Raw genomic sequence first — 12,214 nt, 5'->3', positions numbered from 1 at the left:
TGTACTCTCCACTCCGACCTTTTACCTCTTCTCACCTGCCTATTACTTCCCCTTGGACCCCATTCTCCTTCCCTTCTGTGGTCCACTCTCCCATCGGATTCCTCCTTCCCACCCACCCGACTTCACCTATCACCTTCCCCCACCCCCCAACACTTTTTTTATTCTGGCGATTTCCTTCTTCCTTCTCAATCCTGAAGAAGGGTCTCGTCCCGAAACATCGACTGGGTTATTCATTTCCATTAGATGCTGCCTGACCTGCTGAGTTCCTCCAACGTTTTCAGAGAGCTTTAATAGTTTTAATAATTCGACGTTGTATGATCTTTCATCAAGTATGCGTATTATGAGATAATTTGTAAGATGATGAAAAATCTGCAATGTTGCACTAAATTGGGTGGGTCTTTTCTGGAGTTCGCATTGGCATGCTGAGCTGAATGGCTACTTACAGTGCTGGCGCTTCGTCTTTTCAATTGCGGCAGTTTTCGTATCCAATCTTGAGTACAAGTTCAGGATGCAAACCTGTTCATAAGCACAGAACGAGAGACGGACATGAGGACGTTCTGGTTTGTATTGCGTGACCTATTACCACAGTACCTTGGAGATATAAATAGGCTCGAGGAAAGGTTATAATCTGCTGTCATGAGTACTGACTTTCAAGCGAGGGGGCAAAAGCTCGTGCAAAACTCTCATATATTGCATCAGGACTGATTCCTGCTGATTCATCGTTGAAGTATTTCCAAATGGTTGTGTGCATGAACTGCGTGTCATTGGTTGTATTCCAGAGTAGCTGCAGCTTCAGAGTAAGTGTTGATTTGAGTTTTTGTTGAAGTGAATGTAGCAGAAGGCTTTCTTAAAGATAAGGTATCAATAATTTGGAATTGATTTATTATTGTCACGTGTACTGAGATGCAGTAAAAAAGCTAGTCTTGCATACTGTTCATATAGATCCAATCAGTAAACAGTGCATTGAGATAGGACAAGGTAAAACAATAATGCAGAATGAAGTGTAACAGCTACAGAGGATATGCAGTGCAGGTAAGCAAGGTGCAAGATCCTTAGATTGTAGATTGTAAGGTCGAGAGTATCTTATACTAGAGAACCATCTAATAGTCTTAAAACAGCAGGGTAGAAGCTGTCCTTAAGCCTATTTTCAGATTTTTATATCTTCAGCCCAATGGAAGAGTGGAGAAGAGAGAATGTCCCAGCTTGGTGGGATTTTTCATTCTGCTGCTGGCTTCCAGATTGTGCACCACTCTGTTTAGTCAGTCGTGGTCATGTGCAGATCAGTTGCTGTTATGCGTCCAATTAGCATTTATCTATGGCTGAATCCAAGTAACCATATTTAGAGAGAAATTAAGAAGTTGCAATGGCAGAAGTTGTTGTTTGGAAACTTCACTGCCAGACTATTGAAAACACTTTTCTGACTGGCTCCATACCCCCTTGATTAAATAATAAGCATTCAATAGAAAATGGATAGTTGAACAACTATGCTGTTAGGATTTGGAGGTGTCATTGTATAGCCAGAAACAAAATAAGACAAAGGTCATGAATTACATAAATAATGGAATGTTTCCATGTGTCCTTGATTCTTGAACAATTTTCAGTATTTCATCTGCAAGCTTCTCAGTAGCTTGTTTAAGCTATTTATATTTTTGTCAAATAGTTTATAGATTCTTGGGTCATATTCATTTGGCAGTGATGGGGTCAGGTTTGGGTTGTATTTTAACTTGTTATTCGAGCAAACGTTTAATATTTCCTCTTTGGTCCATGATTCCAGCACTCACATAAACATTTCAGAGCCTGGGATCAATTGCATAATTGGTTGTTCAATTTCAATTAGCTGATCCTTTATAGGACTTGACAGGTCTCAGCCAAGCCATTAAACATGCTCTCATTTGATCACTGGTTTCTCTCTTTCACAAAGCAACTTGGTTTATCATTTGGTTTTCAGTTCTAAAGGAAATCCTAGACTAAGTTAATGTATTAACAGCATTTGTAATATTTTACTTTGCTCTGATTTCAATACTTCCTCTATCAAATCTGAAGGTCAAAAAGAAAGCTTCACAGTTTAATGGTGTTATTGCCTCTGGCAGAAGCATATCAATGCACTCCGCAATCAAATGGCTCCTTTTTAGTGGGCAACATTAAATCCAGTTTCACCAGCAGTGAAATTTCACGTGCAAGGAAAATGGTTTGGTTTCATTGGTGTTGGTTGAGGGACACCGACTACCATTTGTACTATCATTAATACCCACCATAGCTGGCAGGCAAAGATGTTTGATGTTTCGTTCTTAGACACCTCCAACCATGCAACATCCCCTCAAGCAGTGGGGCACTTGTCGTAGGTTGTTCAGATTTTGGAACAAGGATAAACTATGACCTTATGAATTGTGAGTACTGTAAACCAAGCAGACAGCAAAACATTTTAATCTGTGTTCTGTCTGTGGGAGATGGCCAATTTAGTATTAATTGGTACTGAACTGAGAATAGTATAACATTGTGTGTCCTTGCCCACTATGACCAGCTTTGAAGAGGTCATTTTGGGTTATGTATTCTTTTGTCCTTCCACATCTAACCCATTAGGATCCATTTTGTCAGCAAAATGTAATCTTTGACTGCAGTCCATTGAATAGAACCTCAGCACAACACAGAAGCCAGGCAGCTCTTCCAGCACAGACTCGTAAATGAAAAGGTGGCTCTACAGCTGAGCAGTGCCTTACATAATGCTACTTAACTGCCTCTCTCTCGAGTTCCTTTGAGCAGAACGGATGCAAATGGGTCTGTAAACAAAATCATAGCCTGGACAGTCTGGGATGCATCATCTTGTTCAAAATTAAGTGTCTGTATAGAAGTGGTCAAATACAAGCTGATTCAAACACAAATCCCCTAATTGTAGATAGTCATTTTTAGCATCAATTAAAATGTAATATTGGTAACAATTGCAGTAAAGACATAGATAAAGTTTATACTATATATTTTCTATTGCTAAAGTATAACATACATAAAAGAAATCAGCAATTTTACTATTATGTGATGAATATTGTATGTCTAAAGAATGTGATGGGTACTATAATAACTTGGCCATATTTATAAGGTTCTTGATTAGTAAGGGTCTCAAAGGTTACTGGGAAAAGGAAAGAATGGGGTTGAAAGCGATAGTAAATCAGCCAGTGGCAGAGAAGACTTGATGGGCTAAATGGCCTAATTCTGCTCCTATGTCTCATGTATACCAAAGCATTGTTATATAGAATACAACAGAACTGTTTGGTTGCTATTGATTGGTCTAATAGATGCAGAAGTGTATATTGTGGCCATATTGGTGTATTGAAGTCTAGCCCCTATAATGCAATCATTGTCCAGGGGCAAGTCCCACAGTTAAGTAGTTAAAGTTAAAAGTCTGTCTCGAGCCTTGTGGCCCATCAGGCCGGTGCTTATGCCGGTTTCCGTGGCGTGAAGTGACTGAGAGTACAAGACTCCCCCCGGATAGCACACCAGTCTATCGCGAGGTTAACCCCCAGCATTTGCTGGTACCCATTTTCAGCTGTGTGGGCTGGAGCAGTGTGTGGTTAAGTGCCTTGCTCAAAGACACAACACGCTGCCTTGGACGAGACTCGAACCCATGACCTTCAGATCATGAGCCCAACGACCTAACCACTTGGCTACGCGCCACACTACAGTTAAGTAGTAGGGGACAGAAAATCTGTTTTAGTTTTGAAGGGGTGAATATTAGTCATTTCACTTGAGATAATGGTGTTATAGGGCCTCTCACAGACTCCGGAGAGACGAGGCAGGGCTTTGGGTGGTGGCTTATCCAAAAGATACCATCTCTGAAAGTGAAGCATGATTTTCAATGGTGCAATGGAGGGTCAAGTCCCTACCTGGAATCCAATCCCATGACATTCCAAATCAAAGATGAGACTGTTACCACTGAACAAATTTTGACATCAATAACTGTGTACCGATTGGCTCACTCATTCATTTACCGACCTCAATTTGCCAGGTGGTCTGAAAAAAGTTGCAATGGCAGAGGAGTCCTCTGTTTCCAATTGCAAAAGTCTTGCCTGTTGATCACCTTGGCAAGGCAGCACCACTGATAGAGAAACATAACTGGCAGTTAATTCCTCTGCACTAGAAAGTTTTTCCTCGTTGTGACATGATCTGCATCAGTCTCCAAGGGTGAAATGAAGAGATTGAAGACAAATTTAATGAGATATGGGAAATGAAATGAGGCATCATCAGAGTTGAGGGAGAATCTGAGATTCTGCTGATTCTGATGATGCCTCATTCTCTTGGCTTCTACGAGATCCTTCTGCTCACCTTGCCCTTCAACTCCTAGAAGCATGAAAACAAATCCTATTGAGAATATCCCTTGGTATTCAGTAGACAATGGTGGTATATTATTCCTGATTCTTTATGCTGCTGCTCTGGAAAATTTTTCAAGGACATCTAAACAGAATAATGGTGCCTCAGTGTTTTAAGGCAATTAATTTTTTCTTGAAGGAAACAGATTAATCTATCAGAATATGCATTGTGATTAGATAGGCTGAATGTGGATTTAGTGAAGTCGTGGAGGTTAAGAACACCTAGGGTGGCTGAAATTATTCTTTCTTAAACCCCAAACAGCCCAAAGTTGCGATCTGCTGCTCTGCCTGCTCACTCCATCTTCTGTTCAATGTTTTCAGACGAGGGAAACAAAACTGAGTGTGGTAAACGTTGAAGGCCAGGGAGCAGTCAGACCTGAGCGGGCAGACTGACTTCTGTTCACATTTTATGTTTGTATGCTTTATCCTTGCTTTCTTCTTCTTTTCCAATATTTTTATTGATTTCTATATAGAAGAATACAGAGTCCAAGAGAATACAAATTATAAAACAAAAAGAAAAAGTATAATACCAGATACAGTATATTGAATCACATTAACGAACTCCTTACTCCATATTCATATAGATTAGATTAATTCGTATATTAGAATATAAACAATCTTATTAAAAAAAAGATCTACACTCACTACCAAAGTCGAAGCTGTTCGGGGAAAAAAAAACTTATCAGATAATAATATATGCTATTAACCAACTTTTGTACTTTAACAAAAATTCAAAGATTATGAAAATAATTTAAAAACGGCTCCCACAAATTTTGAAAATCTTGGTTAGATTCAGAAATTGAACAACAAATCTTTTCTAAATTTAGGCATGCCATAACATCCCGTAACCACTGAGCATGATTAGGCGGAACAGCATCCTTCCATTTAAACAAAAGCGCCCTCCTAGCCATAAGAGAGATGAAAGCCAGAATGTGCAGATCAGATGTCTTCAAAATGATATCTTTCCTTCCAACAGTACCAAATAGGGCAGTCAAAGAATTAGGCTTAAAATTTACTTTAAAGAGTACAGAAAAAGTTTGGAATACATCCTTCCAATATTTTCCAAGATTTGGGCATGTCCAAAACATATGAATAAATGAGGCTTCTCCATTGTTACACCTATCACAGTAGGGAGATATATCCATATAAAAATGAGATAACTTATCCTTGGTCATATAAGCCCTATGAACCACTTTGAATTGTAGGAGAGAATGACGAGCACATAACAATGAAGTATTAACCAATTTAAAAATCTCTTTCCAAGTTTCTTCAGAAATTGAAATTGCTTTCAAATAATACTTTGGTTATTATATAACAAGGGGAGTTAATATAGAAGTGTCAGCAGCCACTTCTACATGAATTTCCAGTCAGTTTCCCATGTTAGTAGATCCGTGCAGAGAAAAACAACCAGGAGCTGTGTGTTTGGAGTTTGCCGGAGAGATCACAATTGAAATTACTGGGCAAAAGTCTTTGGCACTCTAGATTTTTTTATATAAATTTTGTTTTAGATGTTTCATTAGTGTGTCAGTAGAAAAGAGCAAATTTTAGATATCCAACCATGCATTTTCCAAAAAATTAAATGTTACAAAATGTTTGTATTTCATTAAAGAAAGTAACATATTAAGTATTAGCAACACTCTCAAAATGCTGGAGGAACTCAGCAGGTCAGGTAGCATCTATGGAAAAGAGTACAGTCCATGTTTCGGGCTGAGATCTGACCACTTTTCAAATAAAATCTTGATTACTTTGTAGGTAATGTGCATGATTAAACAAAATTGAATGAACTAAACTGATTGAAACAGAAACGGGTGTAGAAGGAATCACACTAGGTGAAGGATAACCAAATTAAAAGGTGAGGGTGTGGCAGATGTGACAAATTAACTGTCAAATCATCAATTCTTACACCGCAGCAAGAGTGAGCAGAGCAACAAGACACAAGGTGATCATCCTGCATTAGCAAGGTCTTTCCCAAGCAGTAATTTTGCGGCAGACAGGAGTTTCAAGATGTGCTGTCCAAGTTCTTCTGAAGAAGCAAAAAGAAACAGGCAAGGTTGAGGACCAGAAACCCAGTGGTCGCCACAGAAACGGATTACAGCAGATGAGAGATACATCAAACTGACATGCCTTCTAAATCAGAAGTCCAGCATTGCAATCAGCTCCGAACTCTCAGTAACCACTGGAACCCAAGTACACCCTTCTACAGTCAGGAGAAGTCTTGTCTGAAATGGTCTTCATGGAAGAGTTGCTGCCAAGAAAAAGATTCCTCTGAATGGAAACTATGCAAAGAGTCTCACCTACACACAAAAACACAAAGACTGGGGGACTGGTGAGTCAGTTTCAAATGTTTGGCTCAAACAGGAGGCAACTTATCCACTGAAGTGATGGAGAACGCTACATGAATGAGTGTCTGCAGCCAACAGTGAAGCAGAGCGCAGGTCCCTTCAGGTTTGAGGCTGTGTTTCTGCAAATGGAGTTGGCGATATAGTCAAAATTAATGGAATCCTCAATACTGAGAACTATAAGCAGATTCTCATCCATCAAGGAGGGGTCTGATTGGTCCCAAGTTCATTCTGCAGCAAGACAAATGACCTCAAACACACAGCCAAGGTCATGGAGAACTATTTTCAAAGAGTTCTGCAACAGATGGTATGGCCTCCACAGAGCCTTGATCTCAACATCATTGAGGCTGTCTGAGATCACCTGGAGAGACAGAAGCAAGCAAGACAGCCAAAGTCTGCAGAAGAACTGTGGCAAGTTCTCCAAGATGCTTGGGACAACCTACCAGCCGATTTCCTTATAAAACTGCACAACAGTGTACTGAAGAGAATTGACGCAGCTTTAAAGGCAAAGGGTGGTCTCACCAAATTCTGAATCTGTATTTTTACTGCTCTTTGTAGTAATCTTTGATATTTAGAAACTTTTCATTTCATCAATTTTTGAAAGCATCTTCACTCTTCAGATTTTTTACATGTGCCTAAGAGTTACACACAGTACTGTAACTGATCATTTTGTATTGTATGATCTATTAACAATTCCATATGCCACAGCTATAAGGAAGGGTGAGTCAGTAGTGGATTGTTAGTCATTCCAATAGAGGTGAAGGTGTTGTGACTGTATTAGAGAGGTAGTGTCATTTTAGCATCTCTACACTACATGAGAAATTCCATTATAAAAGTGGGCGCCATGGTAGCATAATGGTTAGCGTGATGCTATTACAGCTCAGGCTTCAGAGTTCAATTCTGATGCCATCTGTAAGGAGTCTGTATGTCCTCTCTGTGGATCGTGTGGGGTTTCCCCCCGATGCTCTGGTTTCTTCCCACAGTCCAAAGAGTTATTGGGTAGGTTATTTAGTCACTGTAAATTGTCCCGTGATTACGTCAGGGTTAAATTGCGGTTGCTGGGGCGCCATGGCCCGTAGGAACAGAAAGGCCCACCCCACACTGAATAAAATAAATAGGGCTATAGAAATCTGAGAGAGTGGAAAAACTCACCAAACAATTGAATTTAAAATTTCTTGAATCTGAATTACACCAGGGAAATTCTGTTTTGTATTTTGAGATGCATTGGGGAGAGTGCATTATGCATTAGGAAAACTTATGGCAATGACTGGCCATACTGTCAGTCATAAATTCCAAAGGTATGATTTATAAAAAGCCACATCTAAACTGCTCAATTATTTTCATCATGAATCTAATAAAATGTTTTCTTGGTTATTGGATGGTAAGTGAGAACGATGATCTCTCCCATCGTTTGCAAAATCAACAGCAAATAATTAATAATTCCCTTGTGGACTGTGGTGAATAAGAACTTTTGCCAATACTGTATGTGTTTGCATTATGATTTTGTACAGCAGGTCCTGATCTCTCTCCTTGTCAAAGCCACGATTTATTTACTGACTGATGTGCTTTCCTCTGTGCCTCAAAGTTCAAAGTAAACTGTTTATCAATGTACGTATGTCACCATATCCTACCCTGAGATTCATTTTCTTGTGGGCATTCACGGTAGGATAAAGCAACGTGGTAGAATCAAATGAAAAGCTACACACAAAGACTGACAAATAACCAATGTGCAAAAGACAAACTGTGCAAATTCAAAAAGAAAAACAACAATAAATAAGTAAATGTGCTGAGTGTATGAGTGTAAGAATTCTTGAAAATGAGTCCATAGGTTGTTATCAGTTCAGTGTTGAGGTGAGTGGTTCAAGAGCCTGATGGTTGAAGGGTACCTGGTAGTGTGGGACCTAAGGTTCTCTTGCCTTGTTCCTGATGGCAGCTGCAAAAAGAGAGCATAGCCTGAGTGGTGGTGGTCCTCAATGATGGATACTGCGATCCTGTGACAGTGCTTTCTGTAGATGTGCTCAATAGTGTGGAAGTTTCCCCCCTCACCCCACCTCCCCCAAATGAAACTACCACAAAAATAGACACAGGGGCCACAATTAATCCACACCAGCTTTTATGATGCAGATCTTAAAGCATCCTCCTCTTAGCTAAGTACAGAGATGTCTGCAGGGAGCAGAGCTGATCTTTGCCTGAATCCAAGAGCTGGATGTCGAGAATGATGCTTAAATGTACCCAAAAATATGACAGAGCAAAAAAAAAGAGAGCTCTCCATGAGTCAAATCTTAGAGTGGTTGAAAGCAAATTATTGCAGATGCCAAAGTTGTGAAATAAAGATAGGAAAATGTTAACAACAGGAATTCTGCAGATGCTGGAAATTCAAGCAACACACATCAAAGTTGCTGGTGAACGCAGCAGGCCAGGCAGCATCTCTAGGAAGAGGTACAGTCGACGTTTGAGGCCGAGACCCTTCGTCAGGAAAATGTTGCAAGGACTCGACTCACAGGCACAGTGAAATCTGTTCCCATGTGAGTGGCCCCTCCAAAGGGTGGTTCATACCTGTGCTACCAGGACTTGTGAAAGTGGCACTCAGATGTACTTTACGTGTTATTGGTCACTACTGCAGTATTAACTACATAGTGCACCATGAAGTAAAACTGGATTTTGCAATCCACATAGTAGGGCAGCAACTTTCAACCATGTTTGAATATTCATTGAAAGTGAATGCCATTGTTCACAAACTTGCTGCTACAGTGTCTAGGCCAATCCACAGAATTCCTAAATCACTATGGAGGTGGGATAACACAAGGGGAATCAGGCTACGCTCTCCAAGAGCACTACAACCTTTTCATGGTTTGGAGGCTTGCATGGCTCGGTGATCTGGAGAGCCATGCTGGCTGGAGTCAGGATTTTATGCTTTGGTAAATGTCCTCCAGACAGGTCAAAGACTAAGAGTGGTCAACCACTCCTCCAGATTCGGGGCTTTAGTTCTGGGCTATCAACCCTATCTGGTCAAGCAAAACTGCTACAGAAATAGCAATGAGGATTCTTTCTTCATCTGGATGGCCAAGGACAAAGAGAGATGGTGGACCTTCCTTGCTGCCCTAAATGTCAGTGGTGTAACGGGCTAGTAGAATTAGGTCAAGTGCCATAGTTCTGTTTGTGAATTTTGGGTACTGTATCTTGTATATATTTTGCTAAGAAAATTTTGCCATACGAATGAAAGGGGACAGGAAAGGAATGTGGAATTTCTGGTTAATGGGCAACTGGGCTGGGATCTCCGGTGCCCAACTTGAATGAGTTTTTCGTATGCAGCCTGGTTAGAATGAGATTGTCTAGTTTGCTGCTTCATTCCACTTCCTTCTCAACTACAAGAGTTCTCTCTTCACAATGGTGAAACAGAGCAGCTTGCAGCATGAACCCTGGGACGATGTCACCTGAGGAAGCTCTGGAGTAGGCCCGGCAGCTGAACTGTTGCTGACCCAGGCAGCTGTTCTGCACCAGCACATCCCTTGTGGATGCCCACTGTGGGTAGTTTGTGAGCCAGTGAATTTGTCTTACTGACCAGTATCCATCCTTTAGCAGTGGCAGAAATGCCACAAACTCAGTGGATAGACAGATATTGTAACTGACCCATGATGCCATAAGGCCTAATAGCAAAATGAGGCCATTTGGCCCATCAAATCTGCTTCATACTCCATCACGGCTGCTTTATTATCCCTCTTAACCCCATTCTGCAGCCTTCTCCCTGTAACCTTCGACACCCTTACTAATTAACAACCTGTTAACCTCTTTTTAAAAAATATACCTAATGCCTTGGCGTCCACAGCGTCTGTGACAATGAATTCCACAGATTCACCACCCTCTAAAGAAATTCCTTCTCTTCTGTTTTAAAGGGCTGTCCTTCTACTCTGAGGCTGCGCCTGGACTCCCCCCATGGCAGGAAACATCCTCTCCACCGAGGCCTTTCAATAAGTGTCAGTGAGACTCTCCCTCGCCCGGCCCTTTCTTCTAAACTCCAGCGGGTACAGGCCCGCAGCCATCATACGTTAACCCTTTCATTCTTGGTTTATTCTCGTGAGCTTCCCAGACCCTCTCCAACAGCAGCAGACGCTTTCTTAGATCGGTGGCCCGAAACTTCTCACGCTACTCGAAGGGCAAGTCTTGACCGATGCCTTAAAATCACGGCTACCTCTGAGCTGCGCGGCCACGCAATGGTCCCGCGCACATTGTTGGCACACGGCTCGCATTTTTTTCTTTCACATAAATGTTTTTATTAAAATGCTGAGCAGTTTTCAGGCAGTGTTTTTTTAAAAAGAAAAACTGCTCAGAACAGTGTATCTGTAAAGAAAATGGAAGGAACATTGTTCATAAAGCCTCAGTATTACATCCCTACGTGGATATTCAACTCCTCACTCAGCCGCGATGCCTGGCTGGCCACATTGCCGCGTGGTCACCAAGGAAGTGGAATACTCCTAAAAAATATTAACATGCCTGCACATTCGCGTCGTTGGTGTTTGGTAACAAATTTGGATAAGAAACTTGGGGGCAAGGACATGTACGGCACAGCTTTGTGGGCCGAAGGGCCTGTATTGTGAGGTAGGTTTTCTGTGTTCTAAGTTGAACCTGAACACCAGACGGACGTGGACCCCTTCACCTCGCGGGCCGTTTCCAAAAGCTGCGCGGTCTTTGCTTCATCTCCAAGAGCGGAAGCCTTGGACTCGGCGAAGTAGCCATTGAAACCAGCCGCATATCACTGGAAAGCTTGTTCAGAAAATCCAGACGAGACCAGACAACCATCGATCCGTAAACAGTTTTGCCTCCTTCACATAATGCTGATGGGTGTTCGCTGGTGAGGCCACATCTGGAGTATTGCCCATTCTGGAGGAGTATTGCCCATTCTGGCGTATTGCCCATTCTGGAGGAGTATTGCCCATTCGGGAGTATTGCCCATTCGGGAGTATTGCCCATTCTGGAGTATTGCCCATTCTGGAGGAGTATTGCCCATTCTGGAGTATTGCCCATTCTGGAGGAGTATTGCCCATTCTGGAGTATTGCCCATTCTGGAGGAGTATTGCCCATTCGGGAGTATTGCCCATTCTGGAGGAGTATTGCCCATTCTGGAGTATTGCCCATTCTGGAGGAATATTGCCCATTCGGGAGTATTGCCCATTCTGGAGGAGTATTGCCCATTCGGGAGTATTGCCCATTCTGGAGGAGTATTGCCCATTCGGGAGTATTGCACATTCTGGAGTATTGCCCTACTATCGGAAGGATGCTGAGGCTTTGCAGAGGCGCAAAAGAGGTTTGCCGGGATGCTGCCATCTTTAACGGGCATGGGCTATCACGAGAGACTGGATAAACTTGGGTTGTTTTCTCCGGAGCGTCGCAGGCGGAGGGAAGATCTGCTAGAGGTTTACAAGATTGAGAGGCGTAGATAGCTGGACAGAGAGCATCTGTTTCCCAAGGTTGAGATGTCTAATACCAGAGGGCAGGTCTTGAAGGTGAGAGGGGCTAAGT

General features: G+C 41.8%; 1 protein-coding gene across 1 annotated transcript in view; it reads right to left on the bottom strand.

Moving 5' to 3' along the window:
• Window positions 1-542, bottom strand: part of LOC134359833 (uncharacterized) — a 53,660-nt gene extending 53,118 nt beyond the window's left edge. Inside the window, exon 1 of the mRNA XM_063073557.1 lies at window positions 444-542. The gene's annotated coding sequence lies outside the window, so the exon portion shown is untranslated. The remainder of the gene's footprint in view (window positions 1-443) is intronic.
• Window positions 543-12,214: the final 11,672 nt, after the last annotated feature.

The sequence above is a fragment of the Mobula hypostoma genome, chromosome 21 (genome assembly GCF_963921235.1).
Source record: "Mobula hypostoma chromosome 21, sMobHyp1.1, whole genome shotgun sequence".
Lineage (NCBI taxonomy): Eukaryota > Metazoa > Chordata > Chondrichthyes > Myliobatiformes > Myliobatidae > Mobula > Mobula hypostoma.
Note: the sequence above shows the minus strand (reverse complement) of the source record. Positions and strands in the feature narration are given on the sequence as shown.